Source organism: Zalophus californianus, chromosome 7 (assembly GCF_009762305.2).
Source record: "Zalophus californianus isolate mZalCal1 chromosome 7, mZalCal1.pri.v2, whole genome shotgun sequence".
Taxonomy (NCBI): domain Eukaryota; kingdom Metazoa; phylum Chordata; class Mammalia; order Carnivora; family Otariidae; genus Zalophus; species Zalophus californianus.
This window is the reverse complement of record NC_045601.1, coordinates 84,441,432-84,464,654: the sequence shown is the minus strand read 5'-3', so window position 1 is coordinate 84,464,654 and position 23,223 is coordinate 84,441,432. Positions and strand designations below refer to the sequence as shown.

General features: G+C 37.3%; 1 protein-coding gene and 1 long non-coding RNA gene across 31 annotated transcripts in view; one reads left to right on the top strand and one right to left on the bottom strand.

Moving 5' to 3' along the window:
- The window catches only part of LOC113926640, a 30,009-nt gene extending 9,953 nt beyond the window's left edge, over positions 1–20,056 (bottom strand). Inside the window, exons 1-3 of the long non-coding RNA XR_003521378.2 lie at positions 19,965–20,056; positions 18,645–18,746; positions 12,517–12,708 (exon numbers count right to left, since the gene is read on the bottom strand). This is a non-coding gene — a long non-coding RNA (uncharacterized LOC113926640). The remainder of the gene's footprint in view (positions 1–12,516; positions 12,709–18,644; positions 18,747–19,964) is intronic.
- RIMS1 (regulating synaptic membrane exocytosis 1) overlaps positions 1–23,223 on the top strand; it is a 489,882-nt gene that overhangs the window by 89,237 nt on the left and 377,422 nt on the right. The window lies entirely within an intron of this gene.

Sequence of the window (23,223 nt, the reverse complement as noted above, 5' to 3'; positions counted from 1 at the left end):
CCATATAACTCTTGAACCCTTCATTATTTTGGGTTATTGACACTTGTGATTTATAGTTCCTAGAAAATAAATTTAACTCTGTTGTGTATGTGCATGTGTGTGTTCACATGTATGACCAATTTCATCATTTAAAAATTACCAGTGTAACCTCAGAGTCTGGGTTCAGTATAGTTAGAACCAATCAGAAAGAAAAGACCTTGTAGATACAAATTCTTTAATAATCTTGAGATTCTTTGATTTGGGTTTCTCTGATTACCTTTGAGGAAAAAAGTGAGAAACTGGTTTTGATATACAGTGTTTATTTTTACTTTCTAAAAAATTTTGTTAGTTATATGTTTGTAAGTCCTGTAATTAATTATCAATTTCATTTATTTAACAAAAAATGAATTTAGGTTCCAGGTAAAAATGCAAATTATTATTAGTCTCGGGATTTTACTTTGCCATTCTGTCTTTATCCTTTCTATTTCTTCTTTTCTAGAAATGATATCTCTGTGCAGTGGTAATACACATCCTGGACTGGATCATTAAGTACCATCTGCATTTGAAGCTTTTGACATGGGCATGTGTGTCACACATACTCTCCTTTTCCCCTTCACAGCTTCAGATGAGTCAGCCTTGAATTGACAGGGAGGCTATATCCAAATTTTTCTTTGAATAGGCATACTTTTTCAGATCTCAAGGACATGGCTTTTTTTCAGCAACAACAGTCTTTGTTCAGATTAATTATAACACAGGGACTTCTGAGGACCAACAGGTTTGGGATCAGAATCAATTTAATCATGTAAATGTGGTAGCTTATATTTAACCTAATTTTAAAATAGGCAGCCTTGAGAATCAAAGATTTAACTGAGAAAAATATATATTTTTATATATATATATATATATATATATATATATATATATACTTTTCCCATAATGTATGAGAAATATACATATATCTTTATACTTGATTGTATGGTTTCTCATTTGAAATCACATCTAACATCAACATTGTATCTTATACTAGATAACAGATTAAGCAAAAGTGTGTCTCTGAAATTGTAAACAGCTGGACAGAGAACGTGTCACTCTGTCACTGTACCTTTAAGCTCTGCATACTTGATTTCATGATTTCAGGATGTGTATACTAAATACCCAGAACTCTATCTTGCTGTAGTAGTGATGGCAAAAGTTCCATGAATAATATAGAAAATCGATCAACCCCCTGGCAGACTATCATTACCTCAGATACAACTCCATCATGAATACAATAATTCCTCTCAAAAACCTGAGAGAGGCTCTGTAAATACTGGAATCTAGCCTGCTTTTCCCTAGGTTTCCTGATCTTACCCCCTGTACTTCCTGAGCCACGTGGTGTTTTCTGCTCCTAAAGTTTAGCAGGTTTTATACTCACTCTTTTCCAAAATCTCTTAAATTTTGATCTCAGCTCAGGTACGGTCTACTTCTTCAGTGGGAACCTGTTATCAGCTTCGGATGAGAAGGTAGCATTGAGGAGAGGGGAAGTGAACTTCTCCAACTGGTAGAGATTGTGTAGTAGGGGAAGCAGTTCACTGCTTTCTTTCCAATGAGTCAGGCTATTCATTCTTCCTTCAGCAAGTATTCATGTGGTCTGTACTGTGTGCAGAGCCCAGTGCCAGGCACTGGATATGATGATGGACAAAGCAGAGTACTTGTCCTTGCAGAAGTTAGAGTGTGGGAGGAAAGGATCTAAACAACAAACGTAAATGATAAAACTCTTCATTTTTAACAAAGGCCTAAACTGAGTGCCATGTTAGAGAATTACACAGGGAAATCTATTTAGAAAGCATGTTCAAGAAAGGCTCTGAGAAGAGGTGACGTTTGAGACTTGAAAGATGAGAATCAGCCCTGTGAAGGGTCAGCAGAAGGGAATTCCAGGTAGACAGGATGGTATGTGCAGTGGATCTTAAATGGAAACCAGTGTAGCATGGTTGGGGTACTAAAAGAAGGCAGAGAAATGTGAGGAGGAGGGCAGTGAATAAGACTGATGGGATAAACAAGGGCTCCATCTTAGAGACCTCTCAGATCTTTGGATTCTATGTAAGACTACTGAGAAGCCCTTGAAGTAGTTCAAAGAAGGGAGAATCATGATCCAATGCAGTATGGCATGTGGGTTGGATGAGGATAAAAGAACCTTAGGAGGCAGTTGTAGTGGTTTAGGCAAAATATAATGGTGGCTTGGACTTTGCTGGTAGCAGTAGAGATGGAGCAAGTGGAATTTAGTGATGTTTAGTGGAGTTTAGTGTAATTTAATGAAGTTTTGGAAGCAGTGAAAGAGAAGAGGAGGGGCAACTGGGTGGCTCAGTTGGTTGGGCGTCCAATTCTTTTTTTTTTTTAATTTTATTTATTTGACAGAGAGAGAGACACAGCGAGAGAGGGAACACAAGCAGGGGGAGTGGGAGAGGGAGAAGCAGGCTTCCCGCAGAGCAGGGAGCCTGATGTGGTCCTGGGATCATGACCTGAGCCGAAGGCAGATGCTTAACAACTGAGCCACCCAGGTGCCCCAAGGGCATCCAACTCTTGACTTTGGCTCAGGTCATGATCTCGGGTCATGAGATCAAGCCCTGCATCAGTCTCTGTGCTCTGTGTGGAGTCTGCTTGAGATTTTCTCTCTCCCTCTGCCCTGCCCCTCCCTTTCCCACTCTTGCGCACACACACACACTCTCTCTCTCAAAATAAATAAATAAAATCTTTTAAAAAAAGATTAAAAAGAAAGAGAAGAGGAACTTCTGGTGTATACTGAAGGGAGGAGGCTACAAGTCATATGTGTAATCTCTGATATGTGTAATAGGTTGAATGCATTGAATGCATAATGTGTAGGAGCGTGTTTTCTCATAAAATATTAAGCATCTTATTACGTACACAAACATATCTTAAATGGCATATGTAAATGAAAAATTTAGAAATCTCAATTGTATTACTTTAGGTAAATTTGTATAGAACGTCAAATGTTGAAGGTAAAAAATGATGAAAAGTAAAATTGAGTACAAATTGAAACATGATCAGGCTGCCATTTTAAATGTTCTTTTGCGATTTTTTTTGCGCTCTGATATTCTGTTGGGACAGAAGATTTAATAATTTTGTAGGTTTTCTACACTACAGGAAATAAATATTCTAACATATATACTAGATAAAAATATTGCTCCTTTTTTGAAAGATATCTCATTTTTGAGTAAAATTCAGCCAAGAAGAAAGGGAATATGTTTCTATATGCAAAAGATCTTCTAGATATACATTTTATCATGAATGAAAGTATTATTCAGAGACAAGCAGCCTGTTCGGTACTATTTTTAGCCACATGTTTATATCAAAATGTGATGAGTTTTATTTTTTTGCTGTTAACTTTTTTTTTGCATATACCATAAGAGCTGTTCAGTGTTATAGTCTATACTTCTATTACCACCTGAAGTAGGGATCATATTGAGCAGGTAGTATTAGAAAGATAAAAGTTCCAACTAAAGAAAAATACAGTTTTGTCTTTTAGATATAGTCAGTACAGCCAGTAACTTGGGAATAGGGAATACTAGGAACGTTGACATTTCCAATTCATGGTTATAATTAGAAAGTGACAGAATTTTTTTTAAATTGTGTGGCTTTTATAGTCTTCATTCTCTTTATATGATTTCCTAGTTTATGCAAATCATTCTATGCCAGTTCACAGAGTCTTATAAAGCCCCTCTTTCTGCTGTAACTATTTTAAGATAATATTGTTTTTATCTCTGTCTGAATGCTCAGAAAGAAGGTGCCTTCTTCAACTACTTGGGTATTAAAAAAATTTAATTCTGTAAGGGTAGACCCAGTAGTTTTATATGTAAAACAGTTATGTTTCATGGACCTTAATTAATCATAAATTACTTTTGCCAGTTATCCCTTGACTGAACTATGTCCTCTGTTAATGATGCTTTGAACAGTTTCTATTTGGGTGACCCTGACATTGGAGGACCTTGTCCCTTATATGCTATGTCCATTGGTCCTGAGAATAGAGGGTGTTTTAGCTAAAAACAGTTTTTCCCCTCCTGTGCAGAGCATCTGAGTGCAATCCTGTTCTTTATTATCTTGTTGATTCTATCAGGAAGCCTAAAGGTCACCTTTACCTTAGGCCTTGGGCCAGACCCACGCAGCTATCTCAGTGGATCTCCATCCCTTCAGCTTTCTTGGGTCCATCTTAGGCCATATGAAATTTGTCCATAGAAACAAAGAATTAATTTTAAGATTTCCTAAAACCTAAGGTTGTAGAAGCCTAAGCAGACTTTTGATTGCGTTCATTTAATGTCAGCCTTAAGTCAAGTCACGTGATGTGGGCAACAGCTGAGCTTTGATGATTTGTGCCCTTTGCCTGCGTATGGCAGACAAGACATGAACTTTGGTAGTGAATTGCCCCATGGTCACTCAGCAGGAAAGGGGCAGATCTAGGTCTATAATCCAGATATCTTGATTCATAGTATAGGACGGATTCAAAATATCCAGATGATTTACATTATGATTAAGGAGAATTTTGGAATTCTTCAGGAAGTAGTGGGTAAATCTTCGCATTCAGGGTTTGAACCAAGTATTTTTAGTCCTTGCTCTGGTTCTCACTTGCTAGGTGACATTGGCCCAGGTGTTTGCTTTCTTAAATCTTAGTTTTCTCATCTTGAAAATAGGAAGAAAATTGTTTCTAGTTATCTCATTGGCAAGTTTTGAGGATGAAATGAGATAAAGTACATAAGAGAGTTGTATATAAAGTATTGTATAAATATTATGCACATATTCTACTAAAGTAGCAGTGAACAATCTCTACATTATTCACTATCTTGTCCATTTAACAAATATTTACAAAGCTCTTACAGTGTGCTCATGTTGGCACAATTTGAAAAAAAAAATACTTTTTGGCTAATTCAGTTAAAACATAGGCTCTATCTTATCTATTAGTGTTTCTTAATGAGAGTAGTGGTATAAAAAGGCTTTGGGGCACTTTTTAAAATGATACACTGTGTCTCACACTAGCCCATTCTGTATCAAGTGCTCCCTATGGTGCATGAGTAGGGAGGCCAGGAAATGTGTATTTGGAAAATTTCCCCAAATTATCCTGATATACTGTCATGATTTAGAACCACTGGTATGTACTATTGGGATGCTCAGTGAAAATGAAGATTAGTTGGGATGTGATAATTCTACAAATAAAAATTAATGTGACTATCTCTGAATTGGATCTCTCTCCCAAAACTCATGTTGAGAGAATGCAAAGGGAAATAAATATTAGCAATATTATTATTAGAAAGTCTCTATGCCTCAGGGCCCAGCCTGGTTACTCTGTGAATCACTGCTATTTCTTCTGCTCTTCTACAGAGTCTTTTGTCCAGGATGAGAACAGTGTGCCAGTGCCAAGAAAATAGATGGTTCTTGGGCAAAAACAGGAAGCTTATAGCTAAAGGAAAATCTGTACCCACTGGCTACTTCTGCATTGGTATTAGAAGGAAGGTATTAAATAAAAGGAAAAGATCATGCCCAGGACCTTGGGCAATCTATGCAGCCAATTAATGTTTACTTAGTGAAAAATGATTTTGGTGGATAAATGAATGCACTCATCTATTATGCATATGACAAATATTAAACATTGTGAATGTGTCTAGACTGTCTTTAATGACTTTAGATAACATCACTAGTAATATGTAATTGAGGTCATTGGGTAGACAAATTCAGAACATGACATGCTGAAGCAGATCTGTTAAGTCTTATTTAACTCTGGTAATATTAAATAAGATTTCCATCATTTTTAAATGACCCATATATGTAGCATATATTTTTACATGGATGTATTCATTTTTACTCATTAATTCGACACAGAGACTTATAAAACTATTAATAAGATAGAGCTTTTTTAAACTAACAGACAAGTAAACAGATGATTACAACAAGGTATGATGATAAGGCTATGAAAGAATTTACAGATTGACATGAAAGCACAGAGAAATCTAACTCAAAATTGGACGTAGGGAAAACTTGTTAGAGACAGTAATACTTGGTATTTTATCCTATTTATGTTAACAATTATAAGCTATCTGATATTTTTCTGCAATTCTTTAAAAAGATTTATTGAGCACAAGCTATGTTTTAAATACTGTGTAAAATTGGAGGATGAAAGGAAGTCTCCCAAAGTATTATTAGGTATAGGGTCTGCTCTCAAGGAGTTTATAATTTAATTGTGGAAGATGAGAGATGGATGGATGGATGGAAAGATAAGTTGGTGGCTACGCAGGAATAAAAGATACATTACAATGCAAGTAAATGACAAAAGTCTATTTAGCAAAAGTGTCAAGGACCATAAACCTATAAAGGAAGGTTGGGACCTTGAAATCCAGACTCAGGGAACTGGTTTTTACTCTGAAGGAAGACAAAAAGTATCTGAACACAGAGCTAGCCAGATTGAAAGGAATGCTTTGGGATGATGAATCTTTCAGAAATATGCATAATGGATGATAATAAGGCATTCCTGGAGAGAAAGAGACCAATTAGTAGATGATTAAAATAGACCAGAAATGGTTAATAATAGTAAGGGTAATGATAGTGGTTATGGGAAAAATGGATGAGAGAGGCATTTGGAAGAAGCGAGCAGCAGGCTCTGGTGACAAGTGAATGTAGCAGATAAAGGAACAAGGAAGAGGAAAGACTGTAAAAAATGTCCAAGAATTAAAGTTGGGAATTACCTTAGGAAAGCTAATGAAAAAGTAAGGAAATGGAAAAGGCATGTGGCTTTAGGGAATTACATTCCCTATAATTTGCACCTCTTTTCTGATTCCTTAGGGGAATCCATAGGAAAGAAGACTCTGGCACCATGGAGAGAACTATTTCATATTGGAGCATCAAAAAGGAAAAGAACACGCATCTAGATTTTCAAAACCATTCACCAACCTGAGTTTTGCATAAGGTTAAGGTGGAAGAGTGTCTATTTTTAGCTCTTTGCTGGTGCTCTATCAACTGTGGTGTCAAAAATAACTACAATTAAATACTATTCTGTTTTAGGCACTTCATGTGCATTTAACCCTCACAAAACTATAAATTACCCTTACTATCTTCATTTTACAAATGAGGAAACTGAGGCATAGAGATGTAAATTACTTGCTTATGCACTTACATCCACTAATAGTAAAGCCAGGATTCCAAGCCAGGCAGTCTGACTCCAGAGCCTGGGCTCCAAACTTAGAGGCAGTCTGGTAATCCCTTTCAATGATCCAAGTGAGGATCCACAGACCGTCAGCTCTCTTCTTGCTCATTCCTGGGCAATGCTGTGGAGGGGTTAGAAGATGATAAGAATGCCATAGGTTTGTTGATTCAAAGAATTCACTCTAGGTGGGAGTATGGTGGGCATAATACATAATTTGTGAGTAAATCACATTCTCCATGAGATTCACCCCAAATTGGAACAAATTCATGCAGGATATAAAATTTGATAGACCTAGAAACATGTACAGAATTGCTCTCAGTGATTTTTTGCATTTCACTTTCCTTACATATGAAATAAGCAGGTTCTTATTTGTTTTGCTAGAAAGGGAGGTTGACACATAATTTAAGTAAGAGCTCCTGCAATACTTCAGAAGTATACTAGTCATTTGTCCATAAATTGTGTGCTGTCTTGGGACGTGTTTTCTTTGGTTGCCTTAGTTGATTTTCAAAAAAAAAAAAATTATTAGCTTTAAACATTTTTTTTGTATCTTGTCTCCCTTCCTGTAGTGTTTACTTCTTGAAGGTAGAGGCAGTAATTTATGAAAGTTGTTGGTCTACTATAATACGTAATACTATGTTATACCGTTGGAACTTGATACAAATGGCTTTCTTTTGATTCAAACTGTGATTTGATTTGAATAATGAGCGCCAATGGACAAATGACTCCAAGATGGATTCTGTTATCTCCCTTATTGTAAATGGTACACTGAGTTGGTAAACATTGAGTAGAGAATATGGAGAATCAGGGAAGAGAATGAAAGCCTCTTTCATTTGTTCCTTTCCTTTTTCTCACTCTGCCTTTCCATGCAGTTCCAGAGAGCTATTTCCACCATCTGTTATCCTTTGGAGCACTGAAAAGTGTTAAAATACTTGGGCTGGTTTTTTTGCAGTGTCATTTACTATGATAGCTCAGGGGAGAGTCTTGGACCATATTTATGAGAAAAGTTCAGGCCTGGAAGAAGTATGGCTTTGAGTTATATTTCTGTGTTTGTATACGTATGTGTATGAAAATAAAATTTAGGTTTTTTGCATTTAAGACGAGAAGCATTTAATGTTTTACTTTCAACAAAGCGGGATCTCATTTGTCACCGGATTCTCCCCATTGACCAACACGGAACCTTATACGTAAAGGCACTCAGGTGTTATGTTGTTCGGCCTGAGTCAAACAAGTGGACTCTCTGTCCCCTTCCACATCACGCTCCCCAGCACACACGCAGTCATGCACTACATCCTTCTTCACCTTTTCTCCCTTGTATGCACCATCTCCACTCTCCCTGTCCTCCAGATGGGAAACCTCTGAGTCATTTTCAACTCTTCCCTTCCTTGTGTTCCCTACATGTAATCAGTCACTATGTCCTATCAGCTCTAATTCTGAATTGTCTCTCACATCTGTTCCTTCTTTCCCTTCTCACTGCCACCCTCTTATTTCAGATTCCCCTTCTCTTTGACTTGGAGTTGGAAACCTAATTGGCCTTTCTGTCTCCTGTTTGGCCCATCTAAGGCATCCTACCAGCCGTGGTCCAAGTGGCTGCCCTCTCAGAGGCCCAAGGCCCAGGAGCCCATGAATGAATTACAGACCCTGCCCTAACTGTCCACTGCCTGGCTGTCTTCACTCCCACTAAACCTTTTCTTGGTCCTGTTTTACAAAATTATGTTATTCCCTACTCACTGAAAATGCTCTCTATTCCTTTTGCCCCTACTGGTTTCAGTATGTAATTTTGTCACCCACACCACCTGCTCACATGCAATTTTCTCTGAAATTTACCCAACCCACCACCCTACCAGGATTTCTTCTTCCTCTGAGCTTTGGAGCACCTGTCTTACGTAGAGCACATGTCACTTCCCATCTCTTCATTTATGCACGTGTCTTAAGTCTGCTGAGTTTATGCACTCTATTTTAGTTCTTTTTTATTTTCCTAATTCTTGTATAAGATGGTCAAGAGTGTTTAAGTGGAATTGGGCACCAAAATGAAACTCCCCGCTGTGACCAGTGCTGTCCTACTCTCTTTCATGAAATACTAAAATTGGGGGTTACGTCATGCACGGAAAGGCTCAGTATTGAATGATCAGAACAAAAGAACTTTTGTGATTTTTCTTTCCACATTGGCATAGGAATTGTGATGTTTTTCTTTTGATAAAATTGTAAATTTTAAAGCTAGTCCAATCAATTCTCAGTTAAAAGTAAATATGTTTTTGGATGTGATTACCAGAAGAGTGATGTTGCAAAATGTACAAGAAAAATGACCACTTGCCATGTCTTTTGTGCTTTTATTCCTAGATTCTATTTTTAATGTTGAGATGTGGGCCAAAGGAACTATTTGTTTTTCTTGCACAAATTTTATATTTATCAATTAAAAAAATTGGGGGTCAGTGAGTTGTATATAAATTTTAAGTACAGATACGAAGCTGCTGGTTATATACAAACTATCCTGGGTACACTCTTCAGATAGTCTCTCTTAAATCCCATTTTCATCATATTACTTTTTGATTCAAAATGTATTTTGGTTTGCTGTTGACTCTCCAGTTAAGCCTCAAATCCAATGTCTGGATTTCCTGGCATTTCCTCATCTTTATTCATTTCTATTATGTCTCTCTTGCTCACAGTTTTCTGCATGCTTCTAGTAACATGCCAAAATGCATAAAAGATGTTAACTTTTACTTATTGGTTGATTGATTATAAATTACTATTGATCATTTTAACAGCTATAATTAGAATGTATTAGGAGCAAGGAGACTGTATTTATAATCTGATATTGGATTTCTACAATCTGTTTCTCTCTGAAAGAGAAGAAGGCAAAAGGGCTTGAGAAACATCTCTCTGTTCTGAAACTCTAAGTAATTCTTGAATGAAATAGAGGGAGACACAGAAAGGAAAATGGGAGGTGACGTTTGCAAACATGCCCAGAAGGAATCAAAGCCAATGTGAAAAGGATGATCTTTGAGAGAATAGGAAGAGAAAAAGAAAGAAAATCTGTAATGCTGGAGCTATATCATTAGAAATAAGGGTGTCTCTACGTTGTGCAGAAGCAGCAAATGTACACGTTCTGAAAAGATATGTGGGATTCACAGTGATGCTAACTGGGGATTTTATTTGGCAATTTTTGGTATACAACCCCTTGCCACATTAAACCTTAGTTAATTTTCTCCCCCAGGAAGAAGGCATTAGTTTGTACTTTTTTGATTACCAGTAGATGATGGAGTTGTTACTCAGACCTCTGATGCTAATTGTTCCTTTTTATTTCATTGCACAGGGGTGAGTAGGACAATTTGTAAGTTGAATCCTGTAAGTCGAGGTGGTAAACCTTCAGTACGTATGTATGTATGTATTTTTATCATTGTTAATCTATCTCTGTCATCCATCTTTCCATATGTAGACTGTTGGGGCTTGTATTAAAGGGAAGTCTAACACCTGCCACTGCCCACATTCCTTACCCTATTCATTCATGTTCCCACACACATCCTCTTTCACACAGACACTTTATACTTCACCAGTATAGACTATTGTTCACCAATACACAGTGGTGGGCTTAAGGATGGCCTATACTAACTCACGAGAGCCAACTGTTAAATTTTTAAAACCTGGACGCCTGGGTGGCTCAGTCAGTTGAGCGTCTGCCTTTGGCTCAGGTCATGATCCCAGGGTCCTAGGATCGAGCCCCACGTCAGGCTCCCTGCTCAGTGAGGAGCCTGCTTCTCCCTCTGCCTGCCACTCCCCCTGCTTGTGTGCATTCTCATTCTCTCTCTCTCTCTGACAAGTAAATAAATAAAATCTTTAAAAAAAATAAATAATTCTTCAAAAACCTTATAAGCTGTTGTTTAAACAATGTTCCTATTATAAATTACATAAACTTACAGTTAGGGAAATTACATTGAAACAAAGGTAGTAAATACACAAAAATCACCACTTCCTAATTATTTTCTACATGTGACTATTTATGCTCTTGAGTTACTAACATCATTGTATCTGCACATTAGAAATACTATATGGTAGAAACACTGCAGTACCACATCCTTTACCAACTCCATGTTAAAGTGGCATTACATTCATTGTTTGAAATCTGCCCTGGTCAGAATATTTGTACCATGGAAATTGGCAAACTATATAAATCAACACTTTTTTTGTTGTTGTTTGTTTTGGAGAAACAATAGCACATTTATCAGCACAGCACTGCAAACACTCTGTTGGTTCTCTTTTCTGCCTTTGAAAATGTTTTCTTCTCTGCCTAAAATGTCTCTCATGTTGCTGCTGTGCATGCGTGCATGTGCGTGTGTGCACACGTGCACGCACACACACATTATCCACCCAATTAACTACTCTTAATCACTTTAATTGGCATCACTCCTTTCAGAAGATTTTTTTAGGCCTTCCAGACAGAGTTAATCTGTCTCTTTTGTAGTAGCTTTGTAATTTGCATACCTTTATTTTAGCATACATCATTTATTACACTTAGGGTTGCTAAATTTAGCAAATAAAAATTTCGATTTTAGGTGAACTATATTTTTAGTGTTAAGTGTATCCCATGCAATGTTTGAGGTGTACTTATACTAAAAAACTGTTCATTGTTTATCAGAAATTCAACTTTAACTGGGTCTTTTATATTGTATCTGGTAACCCTAACTACTAGGGTTAGTTTATTAATGTTTTATCTTCCTGCTAGAGAGATACCAGATCTTTTTTCCATGGTGTCCATAGTGTCCAACACAGAGAATGGCTCATAATAGGACATTTTATTTTAATAAAATCTGAACTGTTATTCTAACTTATTCCTTATCTAACATGTATTCCTTCATGTTTCTATTGGATGAAATTGGGAAAAATTTTTGTGGAATTTGAAATTATATGATAAAATATGTATTTTATAAAGGTAACTTTAGATGCTATGTGAGAAATGGTTTAGACAGTGGGCATGATGGAATTAGGGCAAACAGCTAAGGCAGTAGGCTTCGTGAATGATGACAGTGTATAAACCAAGGAATTGACAGTGGCTTGCAGTAGCGAGGAGAGCATGGATATAAGTAAGAATCTGGAGAGAGAACAACTAGACATGATCACTGGATATGGATGCCAAATAATGAGAAAACAGAAATGACTCTGAAGTTTTTTGCTTAGGCAATAGAGTTGATGGTAGTGCTATTAACTGAGAGAGAAGTATAAGACATATAACAGATTGGAAGCAGTAAGAATAATTGAGGAATTTAGTTTGCGATAGGTTAAGTTTGATGTGCTGTGATCAAACATAATATGAAAAATATTTAGCTATCAGTACAGTACGACTCTATGCTATTGATACCAACCAGTTAGAATGGACAACAGCCAGAAACAATCATACAGTGGCATTACTGGCCGAAAATGCTTTCAGTTCAGTAAGGATATCCAACAGGGAATCATAACTGTGGATCTGCAACTCAGAAGAGAACTTGGATCAGGAGATTTAGTAGTCTTTGACTCAAAGATGATGTTGATGCTCTGGGAGTAGATGACGTCACCTACAGAGTATTGGAAGAAAAAGGTAAATGATGGATCCATAGAGTATAATAACATTTCAGGACGGAAAGGAGTAAACATAGTAAAAAAGACAAAGATAAGTTGTTAGGTTTTTTTTTTAAGTTCAATTAAACAACATATTGTGCATCATTAGTTTCAGATGTAGAGTTCAGTGATTCATCAGTTGTGTATAAAACCCAGCGCTCATCACATCATGTGATGCCCCTCACCCAGTTACCCCATCTCCCCCCCCCACCTCCCCTCCAGGAACCCTCAGTTTGTTTACCAGGGTCAAGAGTCTCTCATGGTTTGTCTCCCTCTCTGATTTCTTCCCATTCCGTTTTCCCTCCCTTCACCTATGATCCTCTGTGCTATTTCTTATATTCCACATATGAGTGAAACCGTATGATAATTGACTTTCTCTGCTTGACTTATTTCACTTAGCATAATCCCCTCCAGTTCCATCCATGTCAGTGTAAGTGGTAGGATTTCATCCTTTTTGATGGCTGAATAATATTCCATCACACACACACACACACACACACACACACACACACACACACACACACAGGTTTTGCGTATGATGGAATTGTTGGATTATCTTCCTTCCACTTCAGACTCCGCATTTTTTTCTGATGAGGCAATTGCCATGTTACAACTGAAGTTGTATAAACCAATGGGCTTCTGTAAAATACTAAGTACCACAGAGATTTGGAGGCTTGACCTTTCATGCTATGGTATGACCACCCTTGGCTGGACCTATTGGTTGACTGAGGATACAGAATACCATGATCACTCCAGGAAGCTCTGCCAAAACTGAAAACAAAGATATTCAGACAGGGAGGAGAGTGGACTTGTTAGGGCTCAAAGTTGATTGCCCCAGCAGCCTCTCCAGCCTCAGTCTGTGACAAGAGAAGAAAGGGATGACAAGAGGAAGTTGCCTGTGGTGTGTCATTGATTGTGTCCTTAGAGGGCTTTTGCTGTTCTGTTTCTCAAACTTGATAATAGGAGCAATTTTGAGTTGATGAGAAAGCATTTGCATTTGAACAGGGGGTTGTTCTTGTTCTGTTACTCAAGGAGTTCCTGAGGAAACTGAGACTGCCAGAGTCCATATGGTCTGGAAAAGAACACCACGCTCAAGCTCAAATATGTGTGGGTCAGCAGACTGCTGGAGTTTTTTCCTTCTGATTCTGAAAGGTTGCTTAATCATTTGTCTTGTTATTGCAAATGTTATAATAATAATTATAAGTGGTTCTTTGCTTCCTAGAGTAGCAAATCTAAATTCTTCCAGTTGACATCAAGATCCATGCCATCCTGCCTTCAGTAGGCCCCCCCCACCACATCCGAGTGCCCCCAGATTTTACCACCAGGCTTACTGGGTGTGAGTCCCTGATTGTCACGTGATACACCATGTTGTTTCCTGCTGCCATGACTTTACCTTAGCCCTTTCCTCAGAATTCCATCCAATTTCCACTTTATCTGTTCAAGCTGTTTGTAGTCCATAGACCTAAATTCATACAACCCAGATCTTAGGAAATTTTTAAAGATTTTTATTACTATTTTTTTTTATTAGACAGGAAGAGAGTACAAGCAGGAGGAGCGGTAGGCAGAGAGAAAGAAGGAGAAGCAGGCTCCCTGCTTAGCAGGGAGCCCAATGTGGGGCTCCAACCCAGGACCCTGGGATCATGACCTGAGCCGAAGGCAGACGCTTAACCGTCTGAGCCACCCAGGCGCCCCTACTTAGGAAATTTTTAAAAAACTGTGTTTTTACCCATTGACTTGGTAATCCTATTTATGGGAATATTTCTGACATAAATATGGTGCCAAAATATAGCCACATATATAAGGATTTTTACAACAAAGTGGATAAACCTGAACATCCTCCAATAAAAAAAAAATGGCTGAATAAGTTATGCCACTGCATGTGGAGTCCAGTTGTTAATACAAAAACAATGTCATAAGTATGTGCCTAAGCAGAACTGATCCTAATTTTTAAGCAATTATTAAACAACTTCTAAAGCACGGATACAAGCCTAGCAAAAGGGATCTTGGCTCTGAGCAGCTGGATTGCTCTCTAGTTTGTAACCAGCTCAGTGTAAGCCCTGTACCTAGGGGTATGCATAAACAGTGGAAGAGTTATGGAAGGATGTATCTACCATTGTCAGTAGGGGTTCATTAGACAGGTGGGACTGGAGTGGAGGAGGAGACTTCTACTTGAACACTGCTCTTGTTTGAATTGTCATAAGCATGTATTACTTCTGTAATTGAAATGACTGAAATTAAAAATAATGCTTCTCTAACACAGTGACTAACACATAACAGGTGCTCAGTATTTGGTAATGATTATCATCCTCATTATGAGTGCCTCAAGTTCGATGAACTCTAGAAATCTTCTCCACCAACATCTACCCTATCATTTGAACCGTGGAAACATTGGTGTGTGCAGTTTATTTATAATCCACTTCATTGCATGCATGGAGCTTCATTCACTATGACCTTACCTGAATGGAAGTTTTGTTTTTGGTCCAAGAACATAGTATTTTTTAAGGCAGACTCACATTTTATGTTTAACTTACTTCATCACATAGTATCAGAAAATTTAATTACAAACAAAATGTTGATAAACACAATCAGTTTATTCTAAATGACTAAGCATGTATGAGCCACAGGTTTTTTTATTCCATTGGAGGTGATCATTGATTGATGTGTTCATTCAACAGATAGATGTTGAGCTACATATCGGTCACCAGGAGTAAATCTGTCCTGTTCACTATTGAACAAATAGTGAACAAGACACATAAGGCCCGTCCTGTTATGGGATTTGTATTTTAGTGGGGGAGACACTCAGATAAATTTGTATAAATATGTACTTATGAGTATGTATAAATGAATAGATAAAATAGAGTTTGTAAGGGAGGTTGGGGACTTAATAGAGTGCTATGATAGAGAGTCATAGAGGGGCTGACTTTAATACAGACACCAGGGATGACCTCTGTGAGAGACCTGGATGCTGATAAATGACAAGAAACAGTTTGTGAAAAGTTAGGACAATGATGTCTCCAGTGGGAAGTGCAGCAAGCGCCCAAGTGGGAAGGAGCATGTCCCGTGACTCAGGATGGCTGGAGCACTGACTGGGGATAGAGAGGTCTGAGGTAAGGTTGGAGGAACAGATGTAGGTCAGGTCATATAGGGCATAATAAACACTGGGCTTATTCTAAGTTTGATGGTGATATTCTAAAATAATAACATGTACTAATAATATCAAGCCATAGTCTTATGAGGCTTCATGAAATGGACTTTAAAACAGTTAAGATAGTAACAGAATGCCGTCATATCTAAGAAAGCACACCTAGGAAAACTTTAAAATGTGTTTCTGTACAGAATATACTTGTTGATCTTAAAGGATATTTAAAGAACTAAAATGTATACAGAAAAACCAATGGGTCTTTTACAAGGTCAAAATTACCAGCCTCAACTAAATTTTTCTTTTATCTAGGGCTCTTCTTCTCTAAGCCATACTGAACAGAATATAGTAACTGCTTTATTTTTATAAATGACTTCCTTTAAATTGCAGACTTTATTTTTGAAATTGCCTCAAGACTTTGTGAGTCACTTGTCTTCTTATATTAAAAAAAACCTTAAAATTTTTAACAGCATTTTATATCAAATTACCCAGAACATCTGAATGTGTTTTTAAAAATCTCTAATGTCCCATTTACTTTACCACTTATTTGACCAGGTCCTTTGTTAAGTAGTACCTCCTAAAACCCGGATATTTTGTATTTTTTTAGGTCATATAAATGACTGTATCTTTTACAAATATCCCCAGAGTTGAGTATACTTTATCCAGGATTCATTTCCTCATCAAACATAAGCATATGCTGCCACATACAAAGCATATGCTTATGTGAAGGAATCAAAGGTGATCTCAGATTTGATCCCTACCTTCAGGGATATTCAGTTTAGTAGCAGAGTTTGAGTCTAGTATAAGTGAAAAGTAGAGCCTATTATATGTTACATATATTTTAAAGAAAGGACAAATAAAGTACTGTAGGAGTTTAGGGAAGTTATAGATGGAGTGGAAGGTACAAATAAATTATAATGGGAATTTACAGAATGAAGAAATTCCTTCTGGCCACCAAAACACATACAAAGGTATATTAACCTATTTGTTCTATTTTACTTTTAAAATTAAGTCAAATAGAGAAATTATAATTTTTTTAAAAAATTTTATTTGTTTATTTGACGGAAAGAGACACAGCGGGAGAGGGAACACAAGCAGGGGGAGTGGGAGAGAGAGAAGCAGGCTTCCCGCCAAGCAGGGAGCCTGATGCGGGGCTCGATCCCAGGACCCTGGGATCATGACCTGAGCCGAAGGCAGATGCCTTAGGACTGAGCCACCCAGGCGCCCGAGAAATTAGAATTTTAGAACCGAAAAGGTTTAAAGAATTACCCAACCCAGCTCTATTGCTTGAGACATGACACTGAGGTTCAGAGAGGTCAAATTAGAACACCTGCCCAGCTTTACCCAGGGGGATGACAGTAAAATCCGGGTGGTCTCCCTGACTGGCAGAGATGAATGCTTCCCACCGTCACAGGGACGGAGGTGCCAGTTTGCAACAGGAATGTGATGGATTACCAGAGAATGTGCTGTAGTCTTTTTTATTTTTCAAATAATCACACTTTATTTTCAGCGGTCTTCTAATTGGAATTTAAATGAGCAAGTACATTTTAAAATCAGATTCTTCCGTTCTAAATACACAGAAGATGGTTCAGGAGAAGTTGGGTTTCATAAAATCAGTTGAGTTGTGAATTAGTCATAGGTAAAGCTGTTTCTTGATGTTCAGGTGGTTACGATACCAGAATGCTCTGTAAAGGGAAGTTTTTGAGGCTCAGTCCCCAACATTTTAAAAAAGAGAAAAGATCATTTTGCCTATAGGTCTCAGATATTAACTTGCCATAAGGTCTCTCAAGGCCTCTTTGTTCTGTGACTTTATTTAAATTTTTGTTACTGTTTCCAGTGCTATGAGGAGAGGGAAAGCTCCAGGTGGAATCTGTGCTGACCTCTGTTTGTTCTCAAGCCCGAAGTTCATGACATGCAGAATAGAAACATAAACAGGAGCAGTGCTATTTTGGTGTGACTGGCATCTTGACTTCTTGGTGAATATTTTTTAAATGAGAAGACTTCCTGGGTAGAAATCAATCATGGTGTAAAAGATCTCCGTTTCTTCTTTCTGTCTTTGTTATATAAGGACAAAACAACCACAAATTGGTCTGTGGTCATGCCCACTTGGAGCTTCTAAAAAGTGAAAGCTTTGCACAAGTTGCAGGTTGAACCTATATAAACAATTATTCTTTTTCAAGTTTATAATTATTTTTGAATTATTAAGTTTACATAGTTTGGTATGTAGGGGATTCTGTCTAAACATTCATAAAGTGGTGGGGTTGGAGGATATTTCCTTAGAGTTTTTGAAATTGGATTTCATTTGAAACTATGGCTCAGATATGCACATCATATATTACTTCAGTGAAGTAGTCACAAACTGAATTTTTCACATTGCCATCAATCAAATTAACACTATTCAAGAAATCTTGATACTTGGTATTTCCATTGTGGTTTTTGGAAGTGCTTTATTTTAAAATGGTTTTTGAGTGACTGTAATTCAAATGTATTAAACCCTAAGTCAGTGATTATGGAGAATGATTAGTGATGGTTCTAGTTTGTTTTCTCAAGATAGCTTGTAGAAGATGGTAACTGGAATTCCCCCAGCTAGTTTTGTTTGTTTTCATCCCCTTTGTCATTTTTAATATAGAGGATTTATGTGGGGAATTCAGTGTTGCTACATTAAACTTGATCTTCAAGAAGATAAACCCAGACCATTTGGGGCTTGGTCAAATATTTTATTAGAAAAAAAGAGAAAACATTTCCAGCAAATACCTGCAGTAGAAACCCTGACTGCTTCTTTATTCTGTCATTTGTTGACACACCACGTAAACCAATGGTTCAGGTAATGGCTGTGGAACTGCTGGATGGTAGACACTGGAAGAATAAATGTGTTGATAGTAAGTTCTTACCTTCAAGAAGCATAAAATATAAGATACAGCATGGTATTGATATAAAACATTTTGCTGGACTCTACACAAGTCATTTGACATTGTCATGGAGACATTTTGTCATGATCTACATACAGGTTTTTTTAATTGCCCAAGAAATGGGTTTAACAGATACACTCACTCACTCACTAAGTATCACTGCATTCTTAAGCTTTATCCTGATGATATTGTTTGGATTTAGTTGCCTCATAATTCTCCACTCTTGCAGGATAACTGACTAAAAGGCTCTGTCAGTATCATCAACTAGTCTCTGGACAAAGGAAAGTAAAATGAACCAGATGGGCAGTCCCAATTTTGCTACTGTATTTTAAACATTTAAATGATAACATTATAATTTCTCTCTTAAATTATGTTGGCTTGCATGCTTCTGTCTCCAAAACTGAGCCACAACACTTACTGCCTGGGGAAGGAGAATGTGGACACTTCCTAGTACAAAAATTTCATTATTCTGCTTTTGTGTCTTAAAGCTGATTTTTTTTATTATTGTGTGCAGCAAAGAAATCATTTTGAAATATAGGCTTTGTTCGAAAGAAATAGATTTTCTGAACTATGTTAGTTCCATTAATATATCAAGAACTAGACTAAGATCCTGGGCTTTTCTTCGTAGTATAGAACTGATACTTTTTTGTGTTGTGAGGACTGAGCCATGGTTCCCTGCTCCCTTGGGAAGAAAGGACGTGTGTTATAGGGGAAGTCCATTGAGCCATTCTCTGGGTATTATTTATTGTAATCAGCGGCAGAACTCTGAAAGACTGAGCTTATACCTCAAAGGCGCTGTTGAAAATTAAAATCGTTTAATTTATAAATGACTGTTTCCAAATTTAGAAATCAGCCTAGTTAGTTCCTTAACCATTTCTGCCTCACACTACATGTTCTTTTTGCTTCTGTGGATGAAAGTATTATAAATTGTTAGCTCCTATCTTCTCCTTAGTAATGTAAGATGAATTGAGGTGAGCTGCTCTATCCCGGTGTCCATTTTTTTGATATGTGATATGGAATGTGTGTGTATACTGTGTGTGTATTAAATAGCACAGACTGGGTGGCTTAAACAACAAAAATTAATTTTCTCGTGGTTCTGGAGGCTGGAAGTCCTAGAATAGTGTTTCCAGCATGATCAATTTCTGGTAAAAATCCAGCTCTTTACCTGGCTTGTAGACATCCATCTTCTCTCTGAATCCTCACATGGTCTTCCCTTGGTGGGTATGCACAGAGAAAGAGAGCAAGCTCTCTGGTGTGTCTTCTTCATACAAGGCCGCTGACCTCACAGAAACAGGGCCCCAATCTTATGACGTCATTTAACGTTAGATTCTTAGAGTTCCTATCTACAAATACAGCCACACAGGGGGTTAGAGATTCAACATATGAATTTTCAGGGGGACACATTTCATCTATAACAACTTCAAACCTAAAATTTTGTTTTCAATGTATACTATTAGGTTAAGCCAATCCCATTTTTATTCAATAAGTTTGGTTATAAGTGGCATCCATATTCCTAAGTTCAAAACCATACTAAAAATATTAAAACCTTGCCTCCAAACTAATGCTAAGTGCTATGTTTTATATGTTTAGGTTCTGTACCTTGATTGTTATGTTTTTGGAATTTACAAAGAGCAGAATCAAATTTAGAATGGTTTAGAAAAAGAGAATATACTGAGGAGAATTCAGGGGTAGCTCAAAAAGTATCATTAGGACCTGAGGCTTTCCTTCATCATCTGCGCCTTTTTTTTTTTTTTTCTATCTTGTAATGGGTGTGTGTTCTCTGCAACTGTGTATACAGGCAGCAGAAAATGGCAAACTCAGTCTGTGAGACCACATTACCCCCCCCATTCGCCCCATAGTGTCACTGATCACCTACTGATGTCTAATGTCCTTGTACAGAGGGACCGTGAAGGTATGGAACAGGAGCTCTGCCTGGCACAAACCTCTGCAGGGAGAGAGGTAGAAAGAATTAGTGCAAACCAATCTCAGAGACCTACCATGCTCTTAGAAGGGCAAGTCTCGGGAAAAACAGGAAAGCTGCTACAAAGCTGCATCATAATCTGCCTAATAAAATTGTACTGGGTTTAATTAATTATACAAGTTCAAATTAATAATGAAATTAGTGTGTAGATCTAATAATTACTAAGTAGCAACTAATCAGAGGCGGTAACTGGTGTATCATAAAGTTAAAGTTTGTATGTGGAATGACAGATCAGTTTGCTTTAATGTGGTTTTATTGGGATTCGATTTTATTTTTTAATCTGTTTTAAATGTTTGTCTTTTTTTAAAATATTTTGTTTATTTATTAGAGAGAGAAATCATGAGCAGGGGAGGGGCAAAGGCAGAGGGACAAGCAGACTCCCTGCTGAGCAGGGGGCCCAGTGTAGGGCTCCATCCCAGGACAGGGAGATCAGGATGTGAGTGGAAGTCAGATGCTGAATTCACTGACTGACCCACCCAGGTGCCCCTAATTTTAATTTTTAAATTAAACTCTGCTCAACGTGGGGCTTGAGCTCATCACCCCAAGATCAGGAAGTCTCAAGCTCTACTGACTGAGGCAGCTAGGCACCCCTGGAATTTATATTTGTTTTGATCAATCACATCTTTCTTCGAGCAATAACATTGTATCTGAAACACTTCTCAATGACTGCTCTGTACAGAAAGTATAATACTGAAGTAAATTAATTACTTTTGGAGGGAGACAAAGATCACTTACATATAATTTTAGAAAAGAGAGAAAATAAACTTTCATATTAATGAAGAGTTCTAGAAGGTTTAAAACTTGACATGAGTTTTCAAAATTAGATTCATTTCAGAATAATAGAAAGCAGAAATAATAATATGTTTATAAACCAGGTGTTACTTACATGCAGCAAGGTTTCTTTGCAGAGACATTCAAAATTCCTGGTTATAAAAAGCAAGCCAGCTAAAATTCAAAAGGAATGCAAAAGCCATAAAATAAAATAGCCATATAAAATATTTAATGAAGTGTGAACAAAGCTCTTGGGCTTTAAATGGTTGTCCCTTTCATTAATTTCTTCTCTAAAGCCTGAACAATTAGGTTGGATGTTAAAATCATTGCAAAACTTAAATAGCACTTTGGAGAATAAGGTATTTTGAAGAAGGTGTTACTGTGTAAGAACTGCAAACATGAAAATAATTTTATCTCATCCCAGAAATCAAGGTGTGTTTTCTATTTTGGATGGGTGAAAAGAGAAGAGGGAAATTTTAAAATACTAATGGACAGCAGAACCCTTACAAATATGTGTAAGAGAAACTAGCTAAAATAGACTACTGTTTTAGAAACTCAGAGTTTTTTAAATGCTAAATCAAAGTCAATAGAAAATCAAAATGAGTAAAACATATCTAAGTTGCTTTTTTATTTTTTTACCAATCTTTTGTAGTTAGTAATGTGCTACTCTACTTCAGAAAACAAACACCATAGCTTGCTCCTCTTGGAAGCTTCTGGTAGTGGAATATAAAAATGTACAGAATTGGGGTGCCTGGGTGGCTCAGTCGGTTAAGGGTCTGCCTCCGGCTCAGGTCATGATCTCAGGGTCCTGGAATCGAGTCCCACATTGGGCTCCCTGCTCAGTAGGGAGCCTGTTTCTCCCACTACCCTTCCCCTTGTTCATGCTCTCTCTCTCTCTGTCAAATACATAATTTTTTTAATAAAGTATAGAAATTGAAAGTAGATGCCACTCGTTCATGTCCAGAATTATGGGTGAAAATATGACATGTAGCACGTGTACTGATTACTGAGAGAATTTAGAGAGGCTGCTCTCAGAGTGGGATCAGCAGGTTTCCCGGACCCTTTTTCAATTTGGTGTTAATGTTTTGAATATTCTTCTACTGTATTACTTAGAGACACTCACCTGCATTAGTTAGATTTCTAATACTTTTGTTTCTTATATTTAGAATATGTGTTGTGATCTGGGCTTCAGTGGTCCAACCTTTTATCTACTACTGTTTTCTGTTTAGGTCAGTTGCTCAGCAGGACCTTTCTTGGTGCCTTTATCAAAAGCAACAGTCTTTCTCACTCCCCCTCCCCCTGCTGTTTTATTATTCTCTATGGCACACATCACTACCTTCACTAAGTTGTGTATCTCTTTGTGATGGGTTTATGGCCTATATCCGTTAGAATGTAAACTCCAAGAGACCAGGGCACTGGAATCTCTCTGATCACAGCTGTCTCCCTCATACCTAGATTAATGCCTGGTAAATTGTCTTTGCTCAGCACATTTTTGCTGAAGGGAAGGCTAAAGACATAAATCTGTATTTCCCTGTTGGTTTGAAATTTCACATTTATCACAAAGCTATCTGGATGTTGATATTTCTGAGTCTCTTTTCATTTTAGGTCTATTTTCTCCTTATGCCATATTGTTTTAATTTCTATAACTTTAAAACATACTTTCATACTTCAA